This window comes from Magallana gigas, chromosome 2 (genome assembly GCF_963853765.1).
Source record: "Magallana gigas chromosome 2, xbMagGiga1.1, whole genome shotgun sequence".
NCBI lineage: Eukaryota > Metazoa > Mollusca > Bivalvia > Ostreida > Ostreidae > Magallana > Magallana gigas.
The window spans coordinates 29,164,028-29,183,957 of NC_088854.1; the positions used below are offsets into that span (position 1 = coordinate 29,164,028).

Here is a 19,930-nt window from a genome sequence, read left to right on the forward strand (position 1 = left end):
TTTTAAACACAAAATTTGAAATATATCCCATTGCACCATTCACTAGTCCATCCTCAACACTTACATTTCGTGTTAGCATTACTCGTGCATTCACGGCTAAAAGTAATGAAGCAGAGAGGCCATCAGCTCGGGAACTGGTCAAAGGTTTGTCACGTAAAGTTAACTTTCCTGTTGTCTTGTCTTTCTGGTAATCATCAGCTTGGACTTCTATTAATTGTTCACAATTCCTATGCAACATTTTGAGATTGTATTCATTTGCTTCTTGGTTTGTAGAATAAACATGTAAAACATCATCTGGTCCTTCTCTAATGCATTCTTGAAGTGTTGACAAAGCATCATCTGATATAAGTTCTTCAGATGTCCTAATGCGCAATGAATTCAAAACGGTTGCAAATGCTTTATCTTCTCGTTGTCGCATAATTTCATCCAACTCTACAATTTTAAAAAAATCAAGCCAGTAATCAATTGGATATGAACCATTTTCTTTATACAACCTCTCATCTTTTCGTTGTTTGACAGGTGGAAGTTGGTAGAAATCTCCAACTGCTATCACAGATACACCACCAAAAGGTTTTTTACATTTTTTGATTTGGACAAGTCGTTCATGAATATAAAACAGTAGCCTTTTGTACACCATGGAAACCTCATCAATCACTAAAATCTGCAAATACTCTAATCTTGTTCTTATTCCACATAAACTTTGTTCCTTCAGGGGTTGATATGGAATTGGTAAAGCTTTTGATAAAGAAAAAACATGATGAATGGTATTTCCTCCAATATTGAATGCTGCTGTTCCTGTAAAAGCTGTCAAAATCACAGATATTGCATTTGGGGAAGGCAAAGTTTTTTCAAAGAGACGAGATGCTTCATAGTGTATTGTCTTTATCAGATGGCTTTTTCCTGTCCCTGCTCCTCCAGTTATAAAAATGTGCATAGGTTCTACATTCTCTCCAGATATTTTTTTAATACACCATTCATGAACAGCATAAAAAATCTGCCTCTGTCTCTCATTCAAACTGCGCAGTAAGGGAAGCATCTCTTTTCTAGTGTTTTGAGTTTCTCTCAAATGATAAACAATGTCTTCAGAACCACTAATTTCAACTTCGTGTGTGACTTCTGATTCTGTATTCTCTTTTTCCTTTGATTTTGATTTTTCATTCAAACATTCTCTTCGATTTAATTCTGATTCTGGACATAAATTTGCCCACGCATCTTCTGGTTCACCAAGCATTTCTACAGCATCCTGAGCATTTTCAATATCATCCTCATTCTTTGAGAAATAATTATGATTGCTATCCACAATGCTTTTCACTGTTTCTAAATCTCTGTTTGAATTCACTTTGACATATCCATTTTCATAAAAAGTCTGGTACAAATCAAATCCAGGTGGTTTCAATTGATTAAGATTGCAGTATGGAAGAAAAAGTTGTAGGCGACATTGATAGAATTTTTCAGGAGCATTGTCACGACTAAATCTTGGGTAACGTATAACAGCTGGTTTCCCTCTGCTTCTCTTTTGAATGTAACCCTTTCCATTTCTCAATTCATATACACCATCCTTTTTGCCCTTTGGAATTTCAGATTTGCTAAGTACTCTGTATTCTGAACAGAATTCAGCAAGACACATTTTATGGAAAAGATTCAACTGAGGTCGGTTTTCATACCTTTCCACAATATTTGTCATCCATAAACTGTTTTCTTCATCACCATCATCATCATCTTCCGTAATCACATCATTTTCACCAATCTTGACTTTCTTGTTGTTTGTTATTTGCCGAAGAGGCTTACTCAGTCGAGTTGGATTTTCTCCCACAGGAATGAAGTTAACTTTTCTTGAACTCTCTTTCATTTTAAGATTGCACACCCTGTAAACTGCTTCCTGTGCACTAACTTCTCTATGATTGAGATAAGCTGACCCTACTCTCTTGATGGTGTCATGTGCACTCAAATTCCCCTCTGCTGCTTCTATTTTAGTTTGCTTAAGTAACATTCCCATTTCCCTTTCTGATTTTGAAATATATGAGATAATATAGACTATGCAGCTGAAAGGGTCCAGTACATACTGTATGTCCATGTTAGCATCCCAGCTTTTGAGCAGGCATGGATTGTATTGATTTGTCCACATTTCTGTTGGATTTCTTTTCAAAATACAGGTGGTTTTAGAGGCCAATACTCTATGTGCTTTTTCATATAAATCCTGTGATAGCTGTATGTTGCTGAATATTTCCTCTGTTGTTCTACACGTATTAGCATCATTAGTTACTTCATTCCATACATTCAACAAAATCTCCTTTGCCTGCACAGAACTTAATTCATTCCTTGAATCATCCAAATTTTGTTCTAATTGTCTTGAAATGAATGAACGCTCAGATGGTGGTTTAGGAAAATTGAACCTACACTCTGTTCCTTTTTTTCTACATGATTTTGAGTGACTTTTGCTATGTTGTTGCACATCCAGTACAGTTTGTCTAAGTTCTTGGTCAGTGTCTTCTGATGGTACAGCACATGTGATATACCTATCAATAAACTGACAAATACTCTCCTCACTGTCTTCATCTAATTTTGGGGCATTCTCAACCCAGTACAAGCAATGCATATGAGGAGAACCTCTCTGCTGAAACTCAACTCTTACAAAATAATCTATAATGTGTCCAATAGGTTTTGCTCGGGACATTATTACATTTTTCTGGAAAATATGGAACCTATGTTCAAACATCCTTCCAACTGTAACGGGATTGCTTCTCAAAATTTCACTTTTTTCAGACCAATCTAAATCGGAGAGATTTCTGTTGTCATTCATTTGTAACATAATCGAGCCCAATATTTCATTCCACCTGAATTCTGCAGCAGAAAAAGAACAGAACCATGTTGGAATTCCAAGTTGTCGAAGCATTGCAAAAAGATCTTTTTGTGCAGTTGACCAATAAGCAGGTGTTCCTCTAATTGGTTGCATAAATCGTAGGGCTTCATCACTCCTGAGCAGTTTTGCAAGTACAACAGGATTTTGTAACATTTCTGTAGTAACTGGTATCCCTCCATCAAGTTTTGATACAGATTTGCGAATTGAAATTTGTGTTTTCTCAATGACCTGATTTAATTCAGATAGATATTGACAAAAGAAAATGTAATTTGTATCCTTTGCAAATCTATTATCTGCATTCATCAACCTGTTATTGAAATATCGAGAAAGTGTTATCCTTACATCTCGACTTTCATTCCATGAATATTTTCCAGTTGGAAATAAGTGAGGAAATGTCTTTGCTTCATTGCCCTCCTCTTGCAACATTCTTACTGGATTTTGTCCTTCACCTGGAGCTATATTATAAACATCGTCAAAGTAGTGATCTAAGACATCTTGTGCAATATCAACAGGTTGTAAACAAGTATCTGTAGCAACTTCTTCAATTTCATTGTTCTGTTCTTCAGCTATTTCTTCATTGTCAAATACTTCTGGCTGGCTAAACAACGTACTTTGGTCATAATCTTTCTCCCATGTTGTGTTGAGTTCAACATCATGATACCACTGATTGTTTTCTTTCAGATAATTGAGAGCTATTCTAATGTGATTTGGGTTAACAAACTGATATTCATAATATCCCTTGTAGGACAACTTTCGCTTGAGCTTAACTCGTAACAAAAGATTTTCATTTCCATCCAAAGGCAAACTGCTAGTTTTCTTTATGTTTGATGGCACACAAACAACAGGTCCATGTACATTTTGTTGGCCACCTTTTGGAAGCATTGTTACTTTCATGAAAGGTATATGCAGAGCAATAAGATGCTGTTCTAAAGTATTTAAGCTTTTGAGCTCTGGAGGAATATCTTCCAAACACATTTTGTTAAAAGCTGCTTCAGCAGGAACATTTCCACTGAGAATTTTTCTGTGGCATGTAAAACAAATCCAGGTACGTGATTTGGGACAATTCTCAGAACATGCAGATGTACAACTATGAACATATTTCTTATCAATACACAAATTTGCAACTTGAACTGCTTTGATATTTTTTTCATACATTTCAAGTGAACATCCTTGTATCTGGTTTTCAAACAAAAGGCGATGGCAGCAGCAACATGTGTATTCCGGTCCATGTCTAATGCAATTTTTAAATGATTTCACCACTTCATCAGTATTTTCAAGCATTTTGTGCAGTGCATTTCTTTGTTTTTGCACAGAAGCCTTTATCTGTATCTTTGTTTCTGCATTGGAATGATATTTAACTTTACCAGCTGTTTTAACATTTTCTTTATGCTGTTCATCTGTTTTATACTTCTGTATGCTTCTTTGTTTGACTTTCTCTTTGAATGACTTATCTGTTTTATACTTCTGTGTGCTTCTTTGTTTGACTTCCTCTTTGAACGACTGATCTGTTTTATATTTCTGTGTGCTTCTTTGTTTAACTTCCTCTTTGAATGATTGATCTGTTTTATATTTCTGTCTGCTTCTTTCCTTGACTTCTTCTCTGTGTTGCTCGTTTGTTTCATACTTTTTTTTACTTTTTTCTTTCATCTTTTCTTTGTGCAGCTGGTCGGTTTTATATCGTTGAATACCGATTTGTATTAAATTGTCACGATAGTGTTCATCATTTCTGTATCTTTTCTTTGCATCTACAATGCATTTTCTTTTGAATTCTAAGTCCGTCTTGTACTTCACGTTTTGCTTGTACAATTTATTTTCTTTAGCAGTAACATCTGACTTTTGAACTTTGTTGCTTTCATTATGGAATGAAACAGATTCTCGTAGTTGTCTCTTTCGGTTTTTATCTGCAAATTTCCTACTGATTTCCTTTAAACATGATAGTTTCTGAGATGTTGCAGGCACATTTTTTCCCAATGTAATAGATGTAACAACATTATAATGGTTCTGATTCTTATGATCCAAATAAATGCCTCCCAATGATGTCATGTTTTCCTGTAAATCTACCATTAACCCAGAAAAAGTAACCCATTTATTCTCTGAGTACGTATGAATTTCAGTTTTCAGTAAATGGGACAGTGCAAGAATCTCTATTTCCGTTGCCCATTTTCCATCCATGCTCATACCTGACGAGGAAATGTGGTCCTCTATAGAAGTTTCACCTGGCCTTAAGAATGATGTGAAAAGCAACCCATTTTCCAACAGATGATGACATACTGCTAAACGTATCATGTGATGATAGTCTTGCTTTCCTGTTAAACACAATGAGATTGATCTAAAGAAGCAATTTCCATCAGGCTCAACTGGTACAGTGGTCATTGGCACTGTTATTTCCTGTCCATACTGATGTTGATTTTCACATCTGTGCATTGAATATGGTATTCTTAAGATTTCACAATGTGTTTTCTTTTGATCATCAGAAAGAGGTAAAAATCTATTCTGACGCTTCTCACTCCCAACAAATTCTACTTCATCATCATTTTGTAAACCAGTACTACTAATATTGCATTGAAACTCTCCAGACTTGTACAGTTCACGTTCTTCATCACTGATATCCATTTGTTTTCGAATACCTTCTTCTATACCCAATGAAAGCTGTTTAATTGAGCATTGCACTCCAGTTATTTCACATTCAACTGCTTCAGAGTAACCCATTGATATAGCCAGAGAGGATATATGATTGCATACATCTTGAACTGATTTATACAAAACTCGTGTACTTCTACCATTTACACTCTGTAATCCTGCAGATGACCTCGAGTGGGAATCAAATGTAAAAAAACTATGAAGGCATTTCCCAATCAAAAATGTATTTCCACCAAAACACACAAAACAACCATCGTTGTCATCAAGGGCTATATGAAGTGCCTCTAATACCTGATAAGCATTGAAGTCATCATAATTCAGTACTACATCTGCCAAGTTAATCAGACTTGGTAAAGACTCGTTTGCTTTAAACTCAAACATTCTACCAAAGCATTCAAAAAACTGTGGTAATTCATTAACCAAAAGGTATCTGTTTGCAATTGTTGAACTACACTGTAGAAATGAATACATCTCATCTCCTGTTGCCAATATTTTGTTCATATCTTCAGATTGCCATTGCTCACAATTCTTTATTTTATGATATGCCAATGCTGTTAAAGAATTTGCTACACACTGAGTTCCAGCATTTTCCCCAAACATTGGATCACCCTGATGAAATGAACCTTGCACAGACCAATTGAAATGTTTTGAACATTTATCATCATTTTTTCTACCAGTAACTTCTGTAGTAGCTTTTCCATCACTTATCATATTGTTTTCATTCAAATATGTATTCCCATTTTTTTCAAATTCAAATTTCTTTCCTTTTGTGTTATTTGTTTTGCATCTACCAATACATGTATTATATCCCTGCACAGATATCTCTTTAGCATTTCTCTCATATCTTTCTGATTTCTCTGTATACTTGTTTGATTTCTTTTTAAATTTCTTTGATTCTTCTATATTTTTCTTAGTTTCCTCTATATTTCCTTTGTGTTCCTCTATCTGGCACTCATCTTTTTTTAAAGTCCTGCTGACCTCTTCCCCCATGGAAGGTATCAGCTGCGCCTGACCTGCTGAACTTGACATCATCCAAATGTCTAATTCAGGTACTCTCGGTGGAGTACAAACCCACACTGGGGAGTCAGGGGATGCTACCTTGTCCTTTGGGACAATCAGACGACTTCCCCGAGGAGATGGCAACCTCGGGGCCGAGTGCATTCTCTCACAAGGAGAGGCCCGCACCCTGGCCATGGGTTTTTCCTTAGCAGGAGGTAACCCAATCAAACCTTGCCCAGGAGGACCCAAGTCAGCAGGAGACTCTGTCTTAATCTCATTTTGTGGATTGTGATCTTGTCTCTTTTGCCTTTTCATCAACTTCCTTTTCTCTCGCTCCTTTCTACCAGTCAATGACTTTCTCTTCGGCATCCTTAACATTAAAATAAACTTATATATGTAAATACAGTCTGTGAAACGTTCTACTTTCCCATTTTTTGTGCTCACTGTGCGTTCACAAAGCGTTCACCTTGCGCTCACCGTTCATTCAGTCTGTTCATTTTCATTTTTAACTCAAAAGAAACTTATATTTCACATCAGAAACTTCACTTTTTAAATTAGAATCTAATCCGTATAATTTAAAGTTCACATTCTTGAGTAATCAACGATTCAACACATATATAAATAGACAAAATTATACATAAGAAACGTGTGTTTCAAGATTCACATAATTCCTTTGATGTCCGATCACAAATGTAGCCAAGCCTGACAATAAACTTAACAGATCAAATTAAGAAATGAAACCTTACTATAAATGGGTGTGAATAAGACAAAATCCAATTGATTTATCAATAAATGCAATGTTTTTACTAAGTCATCTTAATTTGCCAAATTATGCTTACATTTCTAGCTGAGTGAATCAGCCCAGAATGCATACGGGGGAGCCGGAAGTTTATTTTTGAGCCAATTACCGATAAACTCACTTAAACTCAGACGACACGTTCCTCGAGCATCTTTTTTAGTATCTGCTCGTAATAAAGAGTTCCAGTAAGAATTATTATTTTCATAATTAATTTTAGAATGACTAAAATTTACTTGTGTATGGAGAAGTGCCTAGATGGCCGAGTGGTTAGAGCCATGGCCGCTCACCGTCAATAGCGTAGGTTCTAGAGGTTGCGAGTTCAAAGCCTGGCCTCAGCCGAGATAGAATTTCAATATAGTGAAATTCGCTGTCCTGTATATTTATATATTTTGATATCAGCAATTGAAGTGTATTTTCAGATGATCATATAGGAAATTGCATACTATAGTATTTTGCAGAAATGCCTGGTATGGTATCTTAATTTTTTGCAAGAAAGCTTGTCAAATTAGTAGTAAACCAAGAATAAATTCCTGGGAAAAGTTGTATAAAATTGAGGAACGTGTCGTCTGACCTTAATTATTATATGATAAGAAAAACAAGAGGCCCATGGGCCATATCGCTCACCTGAGGACCAATAGATTTATAATGGAGTCATAATACAAACTATCTGGACAATGTACAATAAAACATGTAGATCCTGTATAAATAAAATCCATTCCCCCCCCCCCCCCCCTGGATATTCTTATGTTTATAATCATTAGTCCCTTCTTTTAACGGGGTGATTTCTTAGTCATATTACATGTTGAGTATTGCAGTTTTCAAAAAGATCCTTAACAATTGTTTATACATGTATATGGGATATAAAGCTACATTAAACTCTGAACCTTCTTGTGAGGCCGAAAAATTGTCCTGGGGCCAAACTCTTAACAATTATAGAAGTCATCTGGCTGATTAGTTTACTGAGAAGAAGATATTTAAAGATTCACCTTATGTATTCCCATGAAAAACTTTAACACCCCGCCCCCAATGTGGTCCATCCTACCCCCAAGGATCATGATTTGGACAACTTTGCATCTACACTACCTGATAATACTTCCACACAAGTTCCACCTTTTCTGGCTGATTAGTTTCTGAGAAGAAGAATTTTAAAGATTTACTCTATATATTCCTATGTAAAACTTCGACCCCCCCAATGTAGCCCCACCCTACCCCCAGGGATCAGGCGTTTCACAACTTTGAATCTACCTACACTACCTGAGGATACTTCCTAACAAGTTTCAGCTTTCCTGGCTGATTAGTTTCTGAGAAGAAGATTTTTAAAGATTTACTCTATATATTCCTATGTAAAACTTCAACCCCCCAATGTGGCCCCACCCTACTTCTATGGGTCATGATTTTCACAACTTTGAATTTACACTACCTGAAGATGCTTCCAAACAAGTTTCAGCTTTCCTGGCTGATTAGTTACTGAGAAGATTTTTAAAGATTTATTTCACATATTCTTACGTAAAACTTTAACAACAACCTCCTCCAGAAAGAATAATCTTACCGTGACCAGGCTACGCTCTGGTCAGAGTAAGAATTTGTCCAATATACTTGCAATGTAGCAGCCGCGAAGCGGATTAGCTTCGCGTCGATTTTAAGTCTGTTAAAAATATTCTGCATGGGAAAACCACATTTTTGTACATTACAAACCTTTATGAACATGCATATATAGTTTAATCCACAAAATATCCATTTACTGAGTCGAACCAAGGCATTTTGTTGATATACACTTTTGAATTTTCCTGCCATTTTGTCAGAAATCGCACTCGGAATGTCTCGGATTTTTTCATTAACAAGGCGACCATAAACAGCGAGTTTTCAAACATGATGTTTAAAGTGGTAGTGATTTCATTGCAAAAACAGTTAATCTGGTAATATGGGATTATAAAAGAGCAACAAAGTAGAGACCAATCATATAAAAATTAAGGCCAGATACAGTGCGATATAATTTTTTTATTTGCTACAAAGCGAGTACATATGACACAAATTCTATCGTTGAACCGGGTTCGTAGGACATCTGTCATTTTAACGATAGAACATTATATCTACCCCCCCCCCCCCTCCAATCTGGCCCCTCCCTACCCCCAGGGATCATGATTTTAAGAACTGTGAATTTACACTACCTGAGGATACTCGACACAAGTTTCAGCTTTCCTGGCTGATTAGTTTATGAGAAGAGGATTTTTAAAGATTTACTCTATATATTTCTATGTTAAACTTTGACACCTCCCCCCAAATACTACCCCTGGGGGTCATGATTTTCACAACTTTCAATCTACACTACCTGAGGATAATTCCACACAAGTTTCAACTTTCCTGGTGTTATGGTTCGTGAGAAGAAGATTTTTGAAAAATTCTCAAAATTCTTCATAAATTCCTAATTATCTCCCTTTGCAAAAAGAAGTGGTCCTTAATTTTCACAACTTTCAATCCCCTTCGGCTAAGAATGTTTTGTGCCAAATTTGGTTGAAATTTGCCCAGTGGTTCTTGAGAAGATATTGAAAATGTGAAAAGTTTACAGACAGACAGATGGACAATACAGATGGACGACAGACAAAATGTGATCAGAATAGCTCACTTGAGCTTTCAGCTCTGGTGAGCTAAAAAGAACAGTTACATTATAAACATTACTACAGTATGATATGATAAAATATAATAATAAATTATATCATCTCTACACTATACTCATATAAAAAGTTACAAGCAGGGACAATGTGGTGTCAACTTGATAGTGTAAGTTAAAAGTACAAATATGTACGACGATTAATCATAATCATAACTCTTATTTATGAGGTAATGGAGATAAGTTTTCATATGACTGTGTAAGTAATACTTAAGTAAAAATATCGATGTCTCATAAAATCATATCTTTAATATTATCAACATCACAATGATAAACCAATTAAAGCGCAATATGAGATCCTTTAGCTCATCACCACAAAATAAACATTTATGCATGTTAATAAATCCTATTCTGCTTATCGAAAACATATATGTACACCACATGAAACCTATCAATTAAACCAAACGTAGGACATCATTTGTCAAAACAGGCCTACCCCGAATGCGTCGCATGCCCTTTGGATACGTGATATGTTGCTTCATTTATCCAGGTTATGTTTACCATCTATAGTACACAAGTTTTTCTAACATGCATAGCAGAAAGAGGCCGCAGAATGCATAAATTAGGGTATCATTATGGAAGATAAAATCATTTTGGAAATTCTGCGGAGGAACTACATGTACTGAAAAAATCTGTATTTTGAAGTACTTTTAATGAAATTGCATTGCTTTATATTTAGAAGTTATTTGTCTTTTATATAAATGTATGTAGAAGTTATGTTAAATCTGAAATATGTTTTTTAATACCGGGTAATTAAAAGACAATGTTTTGGGTTTTAAAAATATTCTTAGTAAATTTTAGCAATTCTTAGTACAACAGTAAATCCAGTCTTCGAAATAACCTGGGAGTCCGATGCCAGGGGGCCTGGTAAATTTGCAGGCGAACATGTAAAAATTGCCAAATTACATTACCAGAGGGCATGTGTAAATTTTCTGTCAACATACAATATGTTTACTTGCCATTTCTTCCATCATACCCAAGTTATTCGCGAAACTTGCTTTGTGCAGTCTACATTCTCAGTACGACTTGTCAAATAATCGTCAATCGTAATCATTGAAGTCACAGTTCAGTTAAACCTATTGTATATATGTTTGCTAAATTACGAGACGTACATCGATGCCACATGTAGTCATGATTGGGCAGTCGTGATAACTTTTTTGAATTCAGCTAAACTGGTCAAAAGACCAGCATGTGACTCTAAAGTGAATTATGAACAAAAACATAAATATAAAAATTTTGAGTTGGGCATGTAAAAATTTGAATGGGCTGGGTTAAAATGATGGGTCTATATGCCTGAAGGGCATGTGCTGAAAAAAAAATTGTCGTAAAGACTGTAAATCTTATTAAATATCAGTAATTATCAGTATTAACACCAAAAACATCAGTAAATATCAGGACCCACATCAGTTATCAGTAACAACAGTAAAATTATCAATAAATATTAGCAATTCTCAGCACTTACAGTACAATATCAGTAAATATTAGTAAAATATGGCACTTTCAGTTCTTTTTAGAGCCAGTAGTGCAGACAGCAACAAAGCAATATGTTCTCTCTTCTTCAAACTCAATTTACTTCACAAAATAGACACAAATATATTTTGCATGTTTCAAGTATCCCTTAGCATGTAAACTGTTGCACAACAAGCAAATTCATCTTTGTCAGTTTGATCTGTTTGTCATGCGTCAACATTCAAACATGGCTGCTTTACACACAGAACTTTCTTTTTCAATATGGAATACCGAACCCGAAGTTATAAACTTGATTAACCCAATTTCATGTATTTCTTAATTTTATTTTCATTAAATTACTCAAATTTGAAACAGAATTAGCCCATAATTTTTGCAATTTATATTCTCCTTTCCATAAGGAATGTTTATGCTAAATAACGTTGAATTTGACTCCGTACGTACCGGTAGTTCTTGAGAAGAAGATTTTTTAAAATTCACCCCCTTTTTCAACAGTTTCGAAGTTTTCTCCATTTTAAATAAAGATCGGTCTGTTATTTCTGCAATTTATTATCACCTTTAAATAGAGATGATTTGTACCAAATTTGGTTGAAATTGGCCAAGTGGTTTTAGAGAAAAAGTTTAAAATGTGAAAAGTTTACAGACAGACAGACAGTAAAAGACCATTTAACCTACAGTAATTTTTTTTTTCTCAAAATAACCTGATACTAAAATAATCTTATGAATGTTATTTCCATCTAATGTCTCTGCCCTCTCCAATTTGACATTCAAATTAATCTTTTACCATATATACTCGCTTATAAGTACGCAAGACATACAATCAAGTACAATTCCTTCAATCTTGCAGCTTTTCTGGCTCATCAGTTTCAGAGAAGAAGAATTTTAAAGATTTTTCTCTGGGAAGAAGTCAAAAATGTAAAAAGTTTACAAACAGGCAGAGAGACAGACTCCAGACAACAATTAATCAGAAAAGCTCACCTGAGCTTTCATTACTCCAAACCTTTGACCCTATTACAACCATTATGCAAATGATCTTTTATTTTTGAAAATAACTGTTAACAATTTTTTTAATGATTATTTCAGCATTAATTTTGTGTTGGTTGTTTTTAAAACAAATTTTATACATTATTTTGTACATTTTAAATTGAAATATGGCTTAATTGACCGTGAAAACTACTGCAATGTCTTTTATTATACATGTAGCCCAGATAATAACATTGAAAAAATGTGCAAGACATTCCAAGTAGTTCCGAATGAAGAAAAGATGTAAACATTTCCCATTACATATCTCCGTAAGAAATCTTATTTCATTCCTATGAACTTTTATGAGTGAAAAATGAAATGTCAATTAATGAAGATATCTTGAATATTTTCCCTTTTAAAGATTTCAAATGTAATTCTTTCACAGGTATATGTATTTTTATTAAAAATCCTCAAAAAGTGATGGAAGCAATAACTTGGGACAGACTTTAAAAATTGAACTGTTAGTGCTCACCTTACAACTGTTCACAGGTGACCTTGATTTTCTATGTCACACTTCTTTGTTCTTGACAAGTACTCCTGGGTAACAAGGCAGACAAAGGGTTCTGCGCTAAAATTTTCAATGCAAAACAAAACTCTGTACAATTTATTACATGTATATATGTTAATATTTGAATTTTTTTTTTCAATGTAAACAAAAGCAGTATCATGTACTACAATCTCTCTCTTTCAAAGTTAAATAATATGTATCAATATTATTGTTTGTTGTGTACCTTTAAATTGTTGAACAGTTTTGTCAAACACTGTATCCAGTACAATATTATAAGGCCAAAAAAAAAAATATGTGTTTCCTATTTCATCAAATTTTAAAATAGGGTAGGTAGGTCGCTTTTTTTTAATGAGCTTTTAAGTTTTCTCCTTTCCTAGCATATGATTTCTCTATACAATAAGAAAATGAATTTTAAAGGTGGAGCAATTGTGGATAGTGACAACTGTTACAGAATTAAAGCTGTCTTAAATCTAAGGTTAATTTGGAATGTATTACGAAGATTTTATTTTCATGTAAATAGAAAATATAAATATGACAGCCACTAGAAATTAACAGAGTATAATACTCATTACCACAAATATATTATATATTAGTTATTAGTTCTATTTTCTTGGTCAACTGACATAACAGTAAACATTAATATCGTAACTGTAAGTGTTGAATTCAGAAACAGAGGAAATTTTGGTTGATCAGACGAGAGCCTTAGAATTAAATCTTTTCAATTATTTAAAAAACAAGAGGCCCATGGACCACATTGCTCACCTGAGGAACAATAGGAATGATAAAATCAGCTTAATGGAGTCATAATACAAACAATCTGGACAATGTACAATAATACATGTAGATCCTGTATAAATAAAATCCATTTCCCCCCCCCTGGATATTCTTATGTTTATAATCATTAGTCCCTTTTCTAACAGGATGATTTTATAGTCATATCACATGTTGAGTATTGCAGTTCTCAAAAAGATCCTTAACAATTGTTTATATATGGGATATAAATAGGGATGGGACGATCCACCGATGCACCGGTGCATCGCGGAATTTATTTTGACGATATTTGGATCGATACATTTACCATTAATACAACGATACCTTACCGAACTTTTTTTTATTTTTCAAAAATATCCGAGCTTCATATATCAGCTATTTTTAGTCTGCGCGCCTAATATGAAAGTACAAAGATGGCGGAAAACCTCGTAAAGTTGTCAAAACTGTTAGGAAGCTAAATATGGAGTGTGGAAAACTTTTGGAGTACTTGTTTATGAAAAACTAGTGTACACGAGACTAAAATTATTTGTAAATTGTGCAACGCTCATTATGAATATAACAAAATAACTTTGGACATGCGGTAATACATCGGCAGGTTGAATAAATTTAAAACTTTTATTCATGTTTTCATTTAATTGCAATGTATCGTGATATGTATCGTATCGCATCTCATGTATCGTGATATGTACCGAATCGGCTCAGTACAGTATCGTCCCAGCCCTAGATATAAAGCTACATCAAACTCTGAACCTTCTTGTGAGACCAAAGAATTGTCCTGGAGACAAAGTCTTAACAATTATAAAGAATCATCTGGCTGATTAGTTTCTGAGAAGAAGATTTTTAAAGATTTACTCTATATATTCCTATGTAAAACTTTAACACCCCCCCCCCCCCAATGTGGCCCCACCCAGGGATCATGATTTTCACAACTTTGAATCTACACTACCTGAGGATGCTTCCACACAAGTTTCAGCTTTCCTGGCTGATTAGTTTCTGAGAAGAGGATTATTTTAAATTTACTCTATATATTCCTATGTAAAACTTCCCACCCCCCCATTGTGGCCCCACCCTACCCTCGGGGTCATGATTTTCATAACTTTGAATCTACACTTTTTGAGGATGCTTCCACACAAGTTTCAGCTTTCCTGGCTGATTAGTTTCTGAGAAAAAGATTTTTAAAGATTTACTCTATATATTCCTATGTAAAATTTTAACACCCCCTATGGTGGCCCCACCCTACCCTGGGGGTCATGATTTTCACAACTTTGAATCTACACTACCTGAGGATGCTTCCACACAAGTTTCAGCTTTCCTGGCTGATTAGTTTCTGAGAAGAAGATTTTTAAAAATTTACTCTATATATTCCTATGTAAAACTTTGACCCCCCATTGTGGCCCCACCCTACCCTCGGGGTCACGATTTTCAAAACTTTGAATCTACACTTTTTGAGGATGCTTCCACACAAGTTCAGCTTTCCTGGCTGATTAGTTTATGAGAAGAAGATTTTTAAAGATTTACTCTATATATATATATATATATATATATTCCTATGTAAAATTTTGACCCCCCCCAATGTGACCCCAACCTACCCTTGGGGTCACGATTTTCAAAACTTTGAATCTACACTACCTGAGGATGCTTCCACACAAGTTTCAGCTTTCCTGGCTGATTAGTTTATGAGAAGAGGATTCTTTCAAATTTACTCTATATATTCCTATGTAAAACTTCCGACCCCCCATTGTGGCCCCACCCTACCCTCGGGGTCATGATTTTCATAACTTTGAATCTACACTACCTGAGGATGCTTCCACACAAGTTTCAGCTTTCCTGGCTGATTAGTTTCTGAGAAAAAGATTTTTAAAGATTTACTCTATATATTCCTATGTAAAATTTTAACACCCCCTATGGTGTTCCCACCCTACCCCCAGGGTCACGATGTTCATAACTTTGAATCTACACTACCTGAGGATGCTTCCATACAAGTTTCAGCTTTCCTGGCTGATTAGTTTATGAGAAGAATATTTTTAAAGATTTACTCTATATATTCCTATGTAAAACTTTGAGCCCCCATTGTGGCCCTACCCTACCCCTGGGGGTCATGAAATTCACAACTTTGAATCTTTACTACCTGGGAATGCTTCCACACAAGTTTCAGCTTTCCTGGCTGATTAGTTTCTGAGAAGAAGATTTTAAAAGATTTACTCCATATATTCCTATGTAAAACTATGACCCCCCATTGTGGCCCCATCCTACCCTCGGGGTCACGATTTTCAAAACTTTGAATCTACACTTTTTGAGGATGCTTCCATACAAGTTTCAGCTTTCCTGGCTGATTAGTTTATGAGAAGAATATTTTTAAAGATTTACTCTATATATTCCTATGTAAAACTTTGAGCCCCCATTGTGGCCCTACCCTACCCCTGGGGGTCATGAAATTCACAACTTTGAATCTACACTACCTGAGGATGCTTCCACACAAGTTTCAGCTTTCCTGGCTAATTAGTTTCTGAGAAGAAGATTTTTAAAGATTTACTCTATATATTCCTATGTAAAACTTTGACCCCCCATTGTGGCCCCACCCTACCCCCGGGGGTCATGATTTTCACAACTTTGAATCTTCACTTCTTGAGAATGCTTCCACACAAGTTTCAGCATTCCTGGCTTAATGGTTCTTGAGAAGAAGATTTTTGAAAATTTCTTGAAATTTTTCATTTATTTCTAATTATCTCCCCTTGAAAACAGGTGTGACCCTTAATTTTCACAACTTTGAATTCCCTTTGCCTAAGAATGATTTGTGCCATGTTTGGTTGAAATTGGCCCAGTAGTTCTTGAGAAGATGTTGAAAATGTGAAAAGTTTACGGACAGACAGACGACAGACAAAATGTAATCAGAATAGCTCACTTTAGCTTTCAGCTTAAGTGAGCTAAAAATGATAACATACGGTAATTAATGGTTTAAAACTAATTTTAAAAATTTCATTTGCAATTAAACTGCAGCATTTTAAAATCATATTTATAATGTGAATGATTCTTGGGCCTATTCAAAGACTTACGGTGTTTGCAATCTCCACACCCATAAATAAAAAAAAAAACTTTGCCTCTGCTTTTTTTTTTGTACATCTTTATATTAATTTATAACACATCACTGCCCTATGAAACTATCTATTGCATCGATAATTTAGCTAAAATAACCAAGAATAATTAACTTTCATTCATGCTGTCAATCTGCACTTAGAAATCTTTAAAACGCTTTGATAAGTAGTGTTTTCTATTGAATTGTTCCAAGCGTTTTTTGAACTCTGATTTGTAAAGACTCTGTCGTTTAAACCAATTACGGTTGGTAATCTGGAATTTGGAATAAAAAGTGTTAGGGTCGGCGCATAAAAAATAGGGTCGCTCCGGAAACCAGAAACACAAATAATTTTTTTTTGGCCTAAGTCTCCAGTTTCCCCCACTTTTGACATATATAACAAAAGATTAAATCCTGATAACACAAATTGTACATAAATTTTCTTTCTGTCCCTCTTTACATGTTATTGAAAAACCACAAACAATATGTTTCAAGTAAACTTACCCAGAATTGGACAAACTCCTTGAATTTCAATTATCAATAAGTGTTAATTTAATTGAGCTCTTATCATAATGAACAATTTCTGACAGATAACTGAATGCATGTGCAATATTTTGCCCACCACTTTCACAACAACCACGGTGCAGCGTTGCATAAATAATTAATAAAGCAGCATGTTGAATTTAGATGAGTAAAAATCTCCAACTCAAAAGCGCTTCATTCATAATATCGTTTCTCAGATGGTCTGTAAATTTTTACCAGTACAATTTCTTCATTTAGCTATATAGCTTGAATAAGCTATATACCTTTATTAAGATATTCAAAATAGCTCCATAAAACTATTTTTATGCAGTTTATCACAAAAATGTTCAAAATTTCATCATTATAAACCGTCAACAAATTTAATTTTGAAATAAATTTGGGGATCTCGAAGCCGTTTATAAATTCCTTGTCTAGTTTTATATTTTTAACGTAATTATTAAATGTTAATTAATGTATTTTAAAAATTCTTCTTCTTCAGAATACTGAGTAGGGCTCTTCAAAGAGCATTAACATGTATACAAAGAAAGAGTTGTACTAAAATAATTTAATGCTGACTGAAAAACTTTCAATGCCATCATAACTTACTATTGAGGTCGCATTATAACATAACCTTGTTAAAAAATCAAGCTGTCTTCCTAGCTACTATTATGCAACATCAGTAGATCAAGGTCAGTTCATGGAGCATCTTCTTATGATTGAGGTCAGTTCATCGAGGTCAACTGCATTACTGAATGAATCTTTCAATCGAAATTCTTATGCATGAGACAAAATGTGCATTCTTTAATTAACAGGTCGAACTGTATTTTATGTATGTTTGCATCTCTTAGGTAAATGAATTGAAATTAAACTGAGTAAAATGTTATATAAATACTTAACCAAACTTCAAGTTTTTATAATAACTACTTATGCAAGCGGAATGTGTGCGCACGTGGAAGCATTTGCTGGATGCCTCATATGGACACAACAGCTAGTGATCGGCCAAAGCTGATCACAAAAATCACAACTACTCATCAATGACCATTAGAAAAGTAACCCTAATAAAAGATAGTTTTAACATTGCAGCGTTGAAACATTTGTAAGCCTAAAATACATTTTCATTGTTTCAGTAATTGTCCATCACTTTGAGCAGATTGAGGCATCGATAAGAATGATTTAAGCTGAATTTATATTATTATTAATTACCAATCAATTTTCTGCTTTACCATAACTAACCACTTTTAAGAAGTAACTGTTAGGTTACAATCTGTTGTCCCAAAACTTTTAGAACTCTAAGTGCAAAGTCTCTTAAGGAGACACAGTTTAATGAATAATCTTTATATTTACATGCAATCTGTTACATAACAGTTCAAAGTTGAAAACCATGCTGTTAACACCGTAAAATACGTAGCCCAGTCAACTAAATTATGTTTGTACAAAAACTCATCGGAATGTGAATTTGATACAAAAGAAGTCACATCAAGTACTTACCATGAAATGTGTAAATCAAAAGCAAAGTTTGACAATAATAAACAATAGCCAGGTACAGAAATCTTCTTGATCTGTTCTTTCAATTACTCTCAGCAGACGCACAAAACACAACGTCACAAAACGGTGTCTCGATGTTTCGTTCCAAATAGAATTCAGATCGCTGAAATGTCGCCCTATCGCCTCGTCGGGTTTATATTTTGCCACCTTTCCGCACAATTTCTTAAAGAAACCTCAGTAGATTTTATTGATATTCTCAAATATGACATACAACAAAATTATCTGTTAGTGTCTTTTTTCCCATGATCTAATAAGTGAGTTACGGGTTTTCAATTCTTTTCAGATTAATTTGAAACTTTTAATCATGACATTGAATATAACACGTTATACCAAAGATATTGCATTATGGCAGATATATATGAAAGACCAGAAGACATTTAGTGAAAAAAACCCAGTCAAAATTAGTTTTACACACATCAATAGAAAAATTAACATGTATAAACATGCGCAAATGCCGTTCTTTTTTCAAGACAGTGTGCATCAATCTCTACCCAGAGTTATCGTTCCTGCTTCGCTCCACTTGTAGCGTAGCGTAATACGCCCTCTGGTGAGAGATTGAGTATGCATATGAAGGAAAAGATAACTCCTACTTCGATAGCTCGAAATATATCCTTATTTACCAAAATATATTTATAAACAAAATAGTATATTTCATTATAATGTAATAAATGTTAAAAGATAATATAAAACATTATTTTTATATCAGTATGCAAAAATTTACATTTTAAAAGTTTAACGATTTTAGCCGATGTTTATAAACTCGGGCTGCTTCGGAGCTAAAACCCGCGAAATTCTGCACGTGCCGTTAAAGACGAAGAAGATGGCAAACCAGACAGGTGGAAGTATAGGAACTGGCAACTTTAGATTTCAGGAAATCATTAATTATTGTCAAGTTTGAACTTAAGAACATAAGATTCCTAATTAAATATTGGTGTTAAACAATAACATAAATTATATTTTAGGATATAATGCATAGGATTTTAGGAATCTGAGAAAATTGTCTTCTTTACATCCATAAATGTGGGAATAAAACTGAATGTATCGGTATGTCCACTAAC

General features: G+C 34.4%; 1 non-coding gene across 2 annotated transcripts in view; it reads right to left on the minus strand.

Moving 5' to 3' along the window:
* The window catches only part of LOC117688587 (uncharacterized), a 31,952-nt gene extending 12,832 nt beyond the window's left edge, over positions 1-19,120 (minus strand). The window contains exons 1-2 of one of the 2 annotated variants that reach the window (XR_010710971.1): positions 18,816-19,120; positions 12,929-13,024 (exon numbers count right to left, since the gene is read on the minus strand). This is a non-coding gene — a transcript (uncharacterized protein). The remainder of the gene's footprint in view (positions 1-12,928; positions 13,025-18,815) is intronic. The other variant, XR_010710970.1, reaches the window with a different exon arrangement.
* Between the last annotated feature and the right edge of the window lie 810 nt (positions 19,121-19,930).